This window comes from Quercus lobata, chromosome 5, assembly GCF_001633185.2.
Source record: "Quercus lobata isolate SW786 chromosome 5, ValleyOak3.0 Primary Assembly, whole genome shotgun sequence".
In the NCBI taxonomy this organism is placed as follows: domain Eukaryota; kingdom Viridiplantae; phylum Streptophyta; class Magnoliopsida; order Fagales; family Fagaceae; genus Quercus; species Quercus lobata.
The window spans coordinates 39044147-39058624 of NC_044908.1; the positions used below are offsets into that span (position 1 = coordinate 39044147).

Below are 14478 nucleotides of genomic sequence, written 5' to 3' on the forward strand. Positions count from 1 at the left end.
ATCCAAATATATATATATATATTGAAAGAGTTGAAGCAACCAGTAAACTAATCATGACTATGATTGAGTATCATCCATAGATTCTATAGGGTTTGTAAAGTTTCAACTTCCAATTATATCACTTATAAGTTTTTGTAATTACTCACTTTTCTTCTTTAATTTAAAATATAAGTTGGATATAAAAGGTATTTGATAAATCTAAAATAAAATAAATATTTATTTGGTATACAATTTAAACGAGTTGTATTAAATGGGTCATTTCATGTTGACATGAATAATTAATGTATTAAACGTGTCAATTACGGGTCATGTAGGTCAACCCGCTTATAACACGTTTATTTTTTTATTTTTTATTATATCTCTTTCAGATTAACTTGTTTATGACCAGAACTTGCTAAGCCCCAACCCAAACCCATAAAAACCCATGTTGTAATTGTGTTGTGTGACACCCCTACCTCCAACCAAACAGATCCTTAGGCCCTAAGCACATAATGAAAAACAAAGTATACAGAGTAGGTGAAGGAGCATATTACAGCATTTACGAAGAAAATATAAGCTCACTTTCATTGATTTAGAATACGTATAACGTAACAGATAATGAACCATACTCATCATCAATCATCATAACATAATGCAAATTTAGAAACCAAGTGAATATACTAGACAAAAGGAATATTAAATAAATAGAAACAAACTCGCTTACGTTGAGTAAATTACAATCTAAGATTTTACAAGGATTCTGCGCAAAATCATATGGAATACACATAGCTATATATAAAGCTTTTCTTTTTATTTTCCTTCTCTTTCAAAAAAACTATGAAACAATTTGGTTCGGCTAGAGAGAATCAGAGAAGGAGAACGTGCAAACTCAGAGATGAGAGGGGGATTAGTGAAAGCTTGATTTGTATTGAATGGCTCAAATCAACGTCCCAAAAAAGGTCTTCACAAATGTGTAAATAACCTTTTATCTGAAACCTTTATAAGAACGATGATTTTTTAACATGAAATAGAAATAGCATCACGGAGTTCGTACCCTTCATATACTAGTAGAAGTGATAGGCAACAAGGTTGAACAATCATGGTGCAGAAGGCGATGATACCTCACTGAGATTCCCACCATGAGGCCATATAAACATTCTAGTGCAAACTGCACTGCTTTCCTTGTTTTCTCATAAACCCATCTTCTTAACCAAGCAAGTAAGCTGAGAAAAGAACACATCAGTATGAACATGAAAGCAATATAATCGAACCATGTAAGTGGGACTGGAAAACCTATAGAAGCTAGCAACATCACTGCAAGTATGGCTGCGAATTCGCTGATGTGACCAAAAACAAGCCCATATATATTATCAACTGCACGGTTGAACTTGGCTTCAGCTATGGAAGACACACAGAAGACAATCGAGATGTAAATGAAAGCCTTCATGGTTCTTGGGTGAGTAGCATGAGGATTAAAATCGGTGTTAAGATACTTCAGTGGTATAAATGAGACAAATAAAGGGATCACAAATGCAAAGATTTGAAGCCGTGTGTCATGGGGAAGTGGAGAAGGTAATGAGCTTCTCCGTTGTTGTGATGGTAGAGATGATATGAATCCATGCGCTGGTCGATACAAAAATGAAGACATCCCTAAAGGTTGCTAATAAAAAAAAGTTTGAGAAGACTGACTTCAGTTCAGAGACTAAAAGGTTGCTAAATGAACTAAGGTGAACAAAATTGAACCACCAAGGAGGACTGACTTTAGAGTGAGCATATAATATGAAAAAATTGATGGATCATGGATCATGGATAGTGACAGCTAAGGTGAGGGGGAAAAAATAAATAATAAAAGGAAAGTACAGACTAAGTGAATGTGTTGGAAAAAAAAGAAATAAATAAATAGAAACAAACTTGCTTACATGAAATAAATTTCAATTTAAAATTGGTTAAGTTACAAATCACACCCTCTAATTTGTCTAAAATTCAATTTAGTCTTATAACTTCACTTTCATTCAATTTCAATCCTCTAATTTTGGAGTTTATTCAATTCAAACCTCTCAATAATGTTTGTTAAAAAAACCTATTGAATTATTATTATTTATAAATAAAAAAAAATTAAAAATAAACTTCTCTCTCTCTCTCTCTCTCTCCATGGCCATAACTCATGTTTGGCCACTAATTATCTCTCACTCTCTCTCTCTTTTGAATTGGTGTCACAAGCTTAGATTGGGCATGGATATAACTGGCTAGGGATTTTTGAGCTTCATCTTTGTTGTTGTCCCTGGCACAGTCAAATTTGCTACCAAACCCAATTGAGGATTGGGTGTGTGACCTTGAACTCCAACACATCCTTATTAGGTCCCCCATTGGCCTTTAGCCATACTATCCTCGAAGACTCTAACTTTGTCCGACATCAAACTCTTACCTTTCACAAACATAGCTATTTAATCAAAAGTTAATTTTAACCTTTTAATTATCTTTTTTAGATTACTTGAGATGGATTAAGATTTGTTGTTGTTATATTGAGATGGACTAACATTTGTTGCAGTTATTTTGAGATGGATTTCGGTATACTTACACTAGCTCAAAGTGCAATTTAACTTCATAGACTGGGTTTGGGGTCCAGAAACACATAATAATAGGACTTTTAAATTATGCACAAGTTAATAACTAGAGAGAATGAGAAATCCTAAAAGACTTAAAGTGACTAAATCATACTATTGGCCTAATTGACATGGTTTTGAAACTCAGACCTTTTATTGAACTGTAAAAGAAAGAGATTCAAGGTTTTTGAGGTCAAATCGAGGTCGAATCATGATGACGTCATAATTAATTTAATAATTATTTTAAATATATATAAAAATGTTAAATTAGTAAAAAATAGAAAAATTAACTAAAATAGTCCAATTAAAACTATAAATCCATATTTCAATTAGTAATAATAACCATTTTTTTATGAAAAGAATATTAAAAGTATCAATTTGTACCGGCAAGTGGACAAAAGAGGATGATATGATGTACCATCATATCATGTGGGGCTCAAGGCTTTGTAAGAAACAAAGTCTCATATTGTCTTTCCAATTTCCACTTTCCAATGCCCATGTGACTAGCTGTCTAGCTCACCTCCCAAACCTAAAAATGCACTAGAAACAAAAGTGAATGAAATTAAAGGAAGAGATAAAAAAAAGCAATACAAACAAAAGCAAATGAAACTAAAGGAAGAGAGAAGAAGTAAGAAACGACTCTAGAAGGTAGAAGCTGAAAGAAGCTAAACCAGTTGATCTCTCTCTCATCTCCACTTTGTCTCCACGCTGCAACGGTATCACCGCCGACGCCATCACTTCTGCCCCTACCTTCCTCCAAATCTCCGATCGCGTTTACACCCTTCTCCACGGTCTCTATCTCTCTCTCTCTCTCTCTCTTATAGTCTTTGTTTGCTTGCTCAGAAAATTTTGTATTCGCGGTTTTTCGGGTCGGACCGTACGGTCCGATCCAGGTTTCAAAACCATGCTAATCGACTTAGTGTTCCAATCTTCTTCCATGATGCATAGTTGCCTTCCATGTGGCATTAAATGAGATAATGGGCGGTTATTTCCATCTATGTTTTATAGCCACATTAAAGGTACATGAGTTTCTGGTTGGTAATAAAATGTTTTTTTGGGTTTCGCTTTTGGTATTACATGCCAAATTGCCTTTTCTTCTCTGTTTTTGACTTTTTTTTTTTTTCCCTTCGTGTAAATTTTAGGAATTGAAAGCGGAGCCGCATCAGATGTGAAGATTTAGCTTTCTTTTCTTTTTGAGAAACTGAGAAGGCTTTGTATTAATCAATTGAAAGAGGAAACAAATTACAACTGATCTGAAAAAAGAAACATTAGGAAGAAAACTTCCAAACCAAATAACAATATCAGCCATTTCTTTAGCCTTGCGAGCTAGTAACTGAGCTGTTGAGTTACCATTTCTACGGCCATGAGAAAATTGGCAGCGCTAGAAAGATGCGGCTAAAGCTTGGGCATCTTGAATAAGATTTCCAAACGGGGCTAGCAAATCTTCATTATTCTTGTTTTAAATTGGGAATTTAGCATTAATAAGTTTGAGCAGAAGACCGTGGATTTGATGGGAAGAATGAGAGAAGCAGCAGATGAAAAACCCCATTAATTAAACAGGTGGGAGACATGGGAGGGACCAAAGGTCCAAAACCAATGAAAAGTATATATTTTTGCATAAAAAGTTCATGAGGCAAATAGAACCACCCAAAAAGCATCCCAAGTCAAGCCTGTAAACTTTGTCCAATGTTTTATGCAAACGAGACTCTTAAAGGTTAAATGTTTAATGTCTGTTTCTAAACAACTTATCTAAAGTATATTTGTACCTTAAATTATTTTGAATATGTGAGAAAACGCAAGAAAAAGTGAATTTTGAAAAAGTTGTACATAAAAATTAAAACTTAAAGTTTTTTTTAGAAGCATTTAAAACTTAAAGCTAATACCAAATAGATTTTTAATGAACAATTCATCAGTGTGAGCCCGTTCTAATATGGCTACACTACTGACAAGAAAAATCTAAGAATTGGTTCAGTCCTCAATTTTGTACAATTGTATTGGTGTGAGGGGTTTCGTTACTTTCATGGCTCCCTGGAAGAACCTGAAAAACTAAAGGATTAAGCTCATTAGGAGGAAAGGCCAGCTAAAGGTAAAAAGGATAAATAACATTAACAAAATGAAGCATTTATCCATTCAACCGCCAGCAGCCTATGTCACAAAAATCCTGATAGGCAGTCATAATATCAAACAACAAAAGAATAGTTCTAGTAGGGCTCAAGGATACAAATTAAATGGCAATCTGCTATTGTAACGGTAATTAACATTCAGAAATCTCGCTCCACTTATTCAGCCAAAAAAATCCCACTACACCTTAAAAACTGGTAGGAAATGATTTCCTCCAATTTTTTTTGAGAAAGAGGATATCAAGTCGGCCTGAACAAAATGAAGAGATTGAGATGGAACATCCTCCATCCAAACAGTACAATCTGGGAAATTAATAGCGGACTTCACCAAAGTGTGAGTGACTTTGTTGCCATCTCTCTTTGTATGAGAGTGTGACAATTTGGAATAAGAAGGAAAAAATTATTGGCTTCCTTAAGAAATAAACCATACGTAGCTGCTCCAAAATCTCCCTCAGCAAGTGTCTCAAAAAAAAAAAAAAAAAAATCACCCTCAGCAAGGGCTGTGACAATGATAGCCGGATCACCTTCTAGGATCACCTGGTGTATGCCAATCTCCACCCCAAACTCTGATGCTCTGCTCGCTGCCATTGCTTCGATTTCAACAGCTTTGTAAGCTTGTGGAAGCTGCTGTGCCATGGAAGCAATAACTACTCCGTTGCTGTCGCGGACCACAACACCGATTCCCGATTTATTCTCCTTTGCAAAAACAGCACCATCATAATTTATTTTGTAAACATTCGTTGGAGGGGGGTGCCATGTTACTCTCTGCTGCTGTGTTCTTTGCCTGAGACCTGGCTTGTTGTCGTTCAAAAGGATCCATGCCGTAAGAGATTTGAAATCCCGAAATTCCTTCTGTCTTCTGCACTCCCATTCTTCCTCTGGTTTCCACACCGTATCTAGGCCTGAGTATAACCACAGTGCATGAATCGGGTTTTCTGGGCAGGCTGCACATCTGTCGCATGTAGCTTCAGAAATTATGGTTCGACGGACCAAGTTCTCCTTTGTTGGCAGTGAATTTCGGCAGGCTCTCCAAATCAAGTTTTTGACTTTGTTTGGAACATCTAAAGCCCAAATATGATTCCAGAAACTATTGTCAGCATCTGGTGGTTCTTCCTGCAAAACATTCTCTTCTTCTTCCATCGAGAAACGATAACCCGATTTGCATGTATATCTGCCATCTTGCTTCATTGGCCCAAAAATACTGTCTTCCAATGCAGTTCTCATTTTCTCTCCAATTGAGTCCTCATTTTCCCTCTCATGAGCAAGAAGTGGCATTTATTTAATTTTTAAATGTACTGTCTTATATTTAAATAAAAATGGAAAAGAATTGAAAGATTCAATGAGAGGAGATTTATCCCAAAATGTATTCCCGGTTCACACATATAGGTTACTTTAATGTACCAACCTTCTTCTTAGTGGCAGCAAACTCTTTCTTTATTCCAGCTGAAAAAAAACTAAACTTACAAATAGGCTTTCTAAAAAAAAAAAACCATATATAATTTGACTTTTTATTTATTTATCTTAAATATTGAACAATTAGTAAATGTTCACAAAGTGAATACAGAATATCCTTCACCTTCTTTCACAAATCACAAGCAGTACTTGGATATAATGCACATAGTTATTGAAAAATGGAATCCAGAATGTTCAAACCAAAAACAGTGTAAATTTTGATTTTTTTTTAAAAAAGCCATATGTTGTTCTGTAAAGCACTTAACTAAACATCTAGAGTCAAACTTCTAAAAGTGGAAGTCAAACTTCATATTATTATACACATGCAAGTCTAGGTGCTAAATCCACCCCAAAAGCAGAAACTTCAAAACGAATCCTTCTCTCTTTAAGACACGCCGTTTGGAAGTAAGGGATTGAGGCACAGCCACCAATAGCTCCACCAGCGTACCTAACCAAACTATTCCACTAAATGGAGCAAAGGTGGGGAATGGAGGTTTTTTTTTTTTTTTTCTTTTTTTGAGATAAAAGATAGATATTTTAATGAAGTAGAGTAAGTATAACAAGAGTACCACTGGGAACAAACTCCCAGAGCAGGAAATAATATCATTTAGCTGGACAATACCAACAAAACAAAACAACGAATACAATATCAACAGCTACAGAAAAACAATGCAATTCAACCAACTCGAAGAGAGCTAGTTTCTATTCTGTAAAGCACATAGTCTCTGATACTCTTCTAAAATGCCAAAAGCCCCTTCTAGGATGATTTTTGGATGCTGTTGGATTCTGTCAAAGTAGAATTTATTCCTTGCGTTCCATATTGCCCAAGACACCATTGCCCAGCTTCTAACTCCAGCTGTGGAAGCTTCTCAACAAGCAATTTGAATAAATTGAAGAACTCACGAGCCCCATTTGAACACTTCTGAAGTTTACCCCAACACATAGCCCACACGTTTCTGGCAAAAGGACATTCCCATAAGAGGTGTCCTACAGATTCTGATAACTGGCAACAGAATTCACAATGAGGTTTAACTGACACCTTTCACCGAGAAAGATTCTCCCTGGTCGGCAGTATATTGGAACAAGCATGCCATGAGAAATTTCTGACCTTTGGTGGGACATTCAAAGTCCAGATTTTTTTCCAGTGATGCTGATCTTACCCAGTAGTTGAGTGCTCAATTCTGGATCGTTCCTTCATCCTCAGCACCACCCGATATGCTGATTTCACAGTGAAGACATTATTAGTATTTTCAGTCCAATTCAAGGTGTCATGCTCTAAAGTTCTCAATATATGTATTGCAAGTATTTCCATCCGAGTCCTGTGAGCAAACAAGTCAAAGATTTTTTTTCCTATCCCACTGCATAGTGCTAGTATCAATCAGATCCCTGACTTACATAATAGGCCGAGTATCCCCTAGAAAGATTGGCTTATGGGAAAACCATTTTTGGGTTGATACTTCAATTGTTCTCCCATCTCCTACCCTTCACTGTGAGCCTTTCTTAATGATATATCCCTTGCTGCCAACAAACTCCACCACACAATGGAGGATTATTACCAAGGTCTGCATCCATAAATGAACACATAGGTAAATACCTGGACTTGTATACTCTGTAGAACAGTGAGTGGGTGTTGTGAGTTAAACGCCATACTTGTTTAGCTAATAACGTTAAATTGAATGCTTGGATATCACATGAAAACCCATACCACCATTTTTCTTTGGAGTATATAACTTCTTCCAGTTAATCCAATGGATTTTCCCCTCATCTTTTGTTTTCCTCTATCAATATTTTGTCAGAGTAGAATTCATTGTGTCACATAAAACCTTGGGAATTTTAAAAATACCCATAGAGAAGATAGGTAGGTATGGCCTGAGCTACTGTTTTTACTAGATTTTCCCTTCCTACCATTAAGATGAATTTTTCTCTCCACCCCATTACTCTTTTGGTAATTTTTTCCTGCAAGTCTCTAAAGATATTTTCTCTAAAAAAAAAAAAAAAAAAAAAAAAAAAAAAAACTAGTGGATCAAATGGGTCCAAAATTACAATTTGGATACAAATTTTCACCCACGTTCCCTCGACTATTATAAGGCAAACTTTAATAAAGTTACACTAAGTGTAACTTGAACCCATTTCAACTAGTAAAGTCTTTGAGTATCGGTCAATCGCCTTGTAGCCAGTGCCAAGCTCAAGTCTGAAGATTGACAAGAAGATCGTTGAATAAGAAATTTGGAGTTTGCCTACACCAAAAACTAATTGGTGTCTTGATCTGATGATAAATAGCACAATTATAAGAAGCAAATGTCATAAATTAAAAGTCTATAATAATAATAATAAATAAATAAATAAAAACTTGAACCCATATTTTATATTTATATATATAGAGAGAGAGGGGGGGGGGGGGCATGGATCATCCCCTTTATTTAATATATGGATCATATAATTACCGAAGATGGTGTCAAAGGTCGGTCAAGTAATTCCCTATTAAGATAACTAGTCGTAGACCCGCGCATTGCGCGAGATAATATTTTTAAGGGTGATCTTATTAAATATTGTTAGGTTCTAAAGTTTAGGACTTTATGTATTTAGAACTCTAATTTGTATTGTTGGCAAATCATGATCAAAACAATGTGTTTAGAAGTGTGTAAAACTAGCTCAAAGTTGTATGTCAATGTAATGTTGGAATCGAGTGTAAAGCAGAAAGCAGTGTGGCTTTCGACTTGGCTCGATCGATCGAAACTTAGGCTCGACCGATCGAACGTCGGGCAGATTGCTTTTTTGCAGAATTTTCCAACTCAGCCCTAGTTGTTTTAAAACGTTTTTAGGGTTTCTTATTTGTCCTAAGTATAAAAGGCAAACCCTAGCCACGTTTTAGTGTTGCTCATATTGCAGTTTGTGTAAATCTCTTGTGAGATCTAGAGGAGTTTTCCTTTACACAAACTTAGGGTTTTCAAGGAGGAGATATTCTCTACACCTTGATGATCAAAACAGTTGCTGCCATTAAAGCTTAAAGAATACACAAGCGGGGGTGCTTGTAGCTGGTGGGAATCCAAAGAAAGAAGAAGTCTGTGGATTCAGAGCTTGCACGTGGTCGTGTCAGTAAGTTCTACTGGTTGGTAGCATTAGGAAGTCAAGCGGGGGTGCTTGTAAGTCCTTTTGTATGAATTTCGATTCTTTCAAGATAGTGGATTCAAATTTACCTTGAGGATAGCTAGGTCAAATCCTCCCCAGGTTTTTACCGGTTTGGTTTCTTGGATGATCATATCATTGTCTTATTTATTTTTCGCTGCTATGCATGATATGATATATTTGTGTTAACCAAGACTTGTTAATTTGACTAAGTAACAACTTGGCTAATTACCTATGTTTAGTCAATTGTTTAAGGAGTCTAGAAACTGTCAAGTGGTATCAAAGCGGGTAGCTCTTTTTGTTGTTGATCTTTTGATCACTAAGTTGATCCTTGACCCCTGTTGTCATGGAACACGGACACTCTCTAGTTATTCCTCCTCACTTTGATGGGAATAATTATGCTTACTGGAAAGTAAGGATGAAAGCCTTCCTGAAATCCATTGATGAGAGGGTGTGGAATTCCGTTGAATACGGATGGAAGAAGCCTACTACTCTTGTTAGTGAGTGGCAAACTTCTCAGAAAGAAGCAGCTTCGTTCAATAGTAAGGCTATGAATGCGATTTTTAATGCTGTTTCTATGGAGGAATTTAAGAGAATCTCGAATGTTGAGATCGCTCATACTGCTTGGAATATCCTCCAGACTGTGCATGAAGGCACAAAGGCTGTCAAAATAAATAAACTACAGCAATTGACTTCTAAATTTGAATGCATTAGGATGTCTGATGATGAATCTTTTGATGAATTCTATGCAAAACTGAATGATATTGTTAATTCTGCTTTTAACTTGAGTGAAATCTATGATCAACCTAAAATTGTTAGGAAGATTCTTAGATCTTTGACTGAAGACTTTAGACCCAAGGTGACTGCCATTACTGAAAGTAAGGATGTGGACTTCATCCCTGTTGATGAGCTTGTAGGATCTCTTCAATCCTATGAGTTGGATCTACCCAAAACTTCCAAATCCAAATCAATGGCTCTTAAGTCAGTTGATGATGTTGATAGCGGTGGATTTGATGATGAGCTCTCTGCTACAGAGATTGCCTATCTTGTCAAGAATTTTAGAAATTTTCTCCAGAATAACAATAGAAAGGCAAGAGGCACAAACAATGCTGAACCTAGAAATTTTAGGAAGTATGATCCCACTAAAGTTAATAACAATGATAAACCTAGAAAAAGAGTAGGTCAGTCTTCCGATAATTCTTTGGGCTCTCAATGTTTTGGATGTCAAGGGTATGGACACTTGAAATCTGAATGTCCAACCTACTTGAAGTCTATGGGTAAGGCTATGGCTGTAACCCTTAGTGTAATACCCGGAAAAAAAAAAAGGATTTAAAAGGAAGGGTATTTAAGTAAATTTGTTTATGGGGTCAATTGTTATAATTAACATTGCTAAGGGGTTTTTTAGAAAATAAGGTTGAAACCCTAGCTATAAATATAAGTTTATTAAGTCAATGTATATGGAGAGATATTTTGAGAGAGGAGACTACCCAGAAGACTGAAGTAGAGAATGATTGACAATGCCTTTGAGGTAAGAGCTTAAGAATCTCTTTCTTGTCAAATCTAAGTATTATTTAGAATTAAAGTATTTTTTTTAATGTGAGTATTTCGGCCAACAGTGTGACTTTCTTTAGACATGGCCGCATGGGTCTATTCTGCATAATTTTCTTAAGGGAATAGTACCGGATTGATGGAGTTTGAAAAAAAAAAAAAAAAGGAAAGAAGAAAAAGAAAGCTAGAGGCGGCAGTAGCATATATATATATATATATATAACTCCATAGAATAATCCCCTTGTCATAGCAACGCTAGCTTCCTTCTAATATTATTGTTATTATTATTATTAATATTATATTATTATTATTATTAGTTCATTGGTTTGGTAACTGAGGCGTATGGTGAAGTCAGCAAGTGATCATGGAACATGGGCTAGGCCATGCTTTGACCCTATATGGCAATATGTATCCTAGGTTTTCTTAGAGGCAGTAGAGGATACATACAAGGACTTTTACTTTGAGATAATAAAAAGAAATTATTAGATATTTCTAGCAGTCGTTCTGTTGGCCAGATACTGTTATAAGTCATTTTTAAATTATTTGATTATTGAGTAAATGATACCTGCAAAATTGTTTTAGGTGATGATATTTAAGGATTTTTAGAGGAAGTGTTAGGGTGAAGTTTCTTTTGGTATGGCTTTTGGAGGTAAGTAACCTTATCCTAATTAGTTTTGTCCCTGCATAATTTAACTACTGAAAATTGTGTACAATTGTTACTATTTATTTTTATCGTATTAATGATTTCAAGTAAAGAATGGATAAATTCCACAAATAAATATGAGCATTGAATATATGATTTATTTATTTACTTGTTCCTTTAACTAAATTGATTTAAAGTACAAAATATAGAAATATCACAAATATATTTGAATACTGAAAATATGATTATATATGTATATATATGTACTTGAATAAGATATATTTTGTTAGAAATTATGATTTCATATATATATGATTATGGACAAATTGACTATGAATTGATTTTGACACCCAAACCAATGGGGGTTATTCATTAGTACTCTGATACCCAACCAATGGGGATTATTCATTGGTACTCTGATACCCAGCCAATGGGGGTCGTTCATTGGTATTCTGATACCCATGCCAATGGGGGTCGTTCATTGGTATTCTGATACCCATGCCAATGGGGGTCGTTCATTGGTATTCTGATACCCATACCAATGGGGGTCGTTCATTGGTATTCTGATACCCATGCCAATGGGGGTCGTTCATTGGTATTCTGATACCCATACCAATGGGGGTCGTTCATTGGTATTCTGATACCCAAACCAATGGGGGTCGTTCATTGGTACTTTGATGCCCAGTCACGGGGATATAGCGTGACCATAGTCATAAGATTTTTAAGAATATAAATTACGTTTGAGTATTTGAACCGCTTGATTCCTTAAAACTACATATGTGATTTTGAAAATGTTTGAGTATTTAACTATTTGAGTCACTTAAACTGCTTATGTATTTTTGGAAACTATTGTAAGCTATAGCTTCTGATATATGGAAAATTGACTAATTTCTAAACCATCTATGATATATATTGTAAGGTTAAATTATGTTATCTATTTGCAACTTATTATTTTAAGACTATGAAACTTCTTAGTTATTCTTGGAAAGCCATAGTATATTATAACTTTCGAAAACTCTTATTACATCTTATTACTTTACAAATTTATAGCTTGATAGAATTTATGAGGATTTTGGTTACTTATTGAGTTGTCAACTCACCCCTTTTTTTCCCCCTCCAATTTCAGATTATGAAGAATAATAAGTTTTAGGAGTTCTGATGTTGTGAAGTGAGCGGGAAAAGAAGTTTAGTGATTTTGGGATTGAATGGTCTTCGAATAGTTTTATATTTATTGGCCAATTGGCATTATGTACATAAGGTTTGGATTTTGTTCCTATTAAATATTGGAGATCTATTCATAATGAAATTGTTGAGGTATTTTGGATTTATTTAATTTATTTAATTTTGAGGATAAATTTTAGTTACTAAGAGAGCCTTGCACACTTGTAAAGGGCTTACTTTATAAGCGTGTGGCGGTTGTCACGTGCCTATCTTTATAGTTGGGTTCGGGGCGTGACAGTTAGGAATAGAAGTTGCTTAACAACAATGGCTTGAAAGCTAAGAGAGAGAGAGAGGAATAGAAGTTGAGTGTTATTTTGTTATGAGAGTTTATTAAAATAAGATAATATAGTATAGTACATTAAAGGCTTCATCATCCTTTGCAATTTAGAACAAGCAAATCATGAGTGGACCTTATTGTGAAGGTTAGCATTAACAACCGGAAAGTATATTAAAAAAAAATTAGACCCTTTGAGTGGTAATTTGAACTCTAGTAGAATAACCTACTAATAATTTAACAAAATTGATTCCTAGAAGACATCATGGTTTGCTACAAAAGAGACCAAAATATTGATTATAAAGCACTAAAATTTGATCTATATTTGCCAAGGTCTTAAAGGAGACAGGAAATTAAAATACTAATCCAGTTTTGGCTGCCATAGTCACTAAAATAAAAAAGAGAAACATGTGAAAGAGTTGTGATGTTTTCAAAAGATTTTGTCAGTCTACTCTTAAAATTTAAATCTTAAGAGCTAAAAAAACATGATATTACTGTAGGAATATTACTTGATGAACTACTGAGTTGCAAACTTGATAGTATTGAAAGTGCTGAGATCATCCCCATCTTTATAGAAGCTCTATGTCAAAAGAATGAAAGAATTACCTTCTCTAAAGGGCATTTTAAGCACTCAAAAGATTCATTATCTTGTGAAAATTCAAAAGACCTTTGAACATTAAATCAGAGCATTTGATGTCCTATCCTCAACTTCAAAGTTATCAACATAGTAGACATTGTTTCCAATACCTGTAAGAAGCAGAAAAATTAATATTTATGTCAAACTTTGAGGCATAAATGTGAATGAATTAATAATAACAAAGGAACACATTTGTACATTATACCAATTTCTACAAAAGTATATTTGTCATAGTTTGAAACTTAATTTGGAGTATATTAACCAAAGGATTGTAGTGTCTTATGAATAAGGACTATCCTAACCATAAATATATAATCCCATCTAATTGCTTCAAGTCCTCAACAACAAACATACAATTGCAAAAAATGAATTTTTCATAAACGTTACAATAATTACAAACAACTTAGAACTCCATTGTCTTCTTACTGTTCATCAAGCTTTAGCTTTAGCACTCTTAAAAGTATAGAGATAATTGCACACTCCCACAAAGTAATAACATTAATACAAAAACAAATCATGATTTTTTGTTTTTAAATAACATTACCAGAAGAGTTTGTGTGCTTCTAAAAGAAAGAAAATACTCCAATAATCAATCAAGGTCCATAATTCTAAATTCAAAAAAAAGAAAAAGAAAAAAGTGTAAATGGTAGTACCTGAGTTGTAAGAAAGATCTCAACCTTCATTAGCATTTCACTGGGGAGCATTACTTTACTCCTACTAAGACCACCCTCCTTATCTCCCTTACAACTAACAACTCTCCATATATAAGAATTCTAGAATCAAACAAAATATCATTCAGGAATTTTATTAAACAAATTGTGTATATAAAATTATTTTTTAAAGAAGAGTGCATATAAAATTAAGTTGTTCTATTG

General features: G+C 34.6%; 1 long non-coding RNA gene across 1 annotated transcript; it reads left to right on the forward strand.

Annotated features, from left to right (window-relative positions):
* Positions 1-10694: 10694 nt before the first annotated feature.
* LOC115989563 lies at positions 10695-12723 on the forward strand. The gene is made up of 3 exons (XR_004091998.1): positions 10695-10808; positions 11411-11477; positions 12598-12723. It is a non-coding gene; the product is annotated as an uncharacterized LOC115989563 (long non-coding RNA).
* The last annotated feature ends 1755 nt before the right edge of the window (positions 12724-14478 follow it).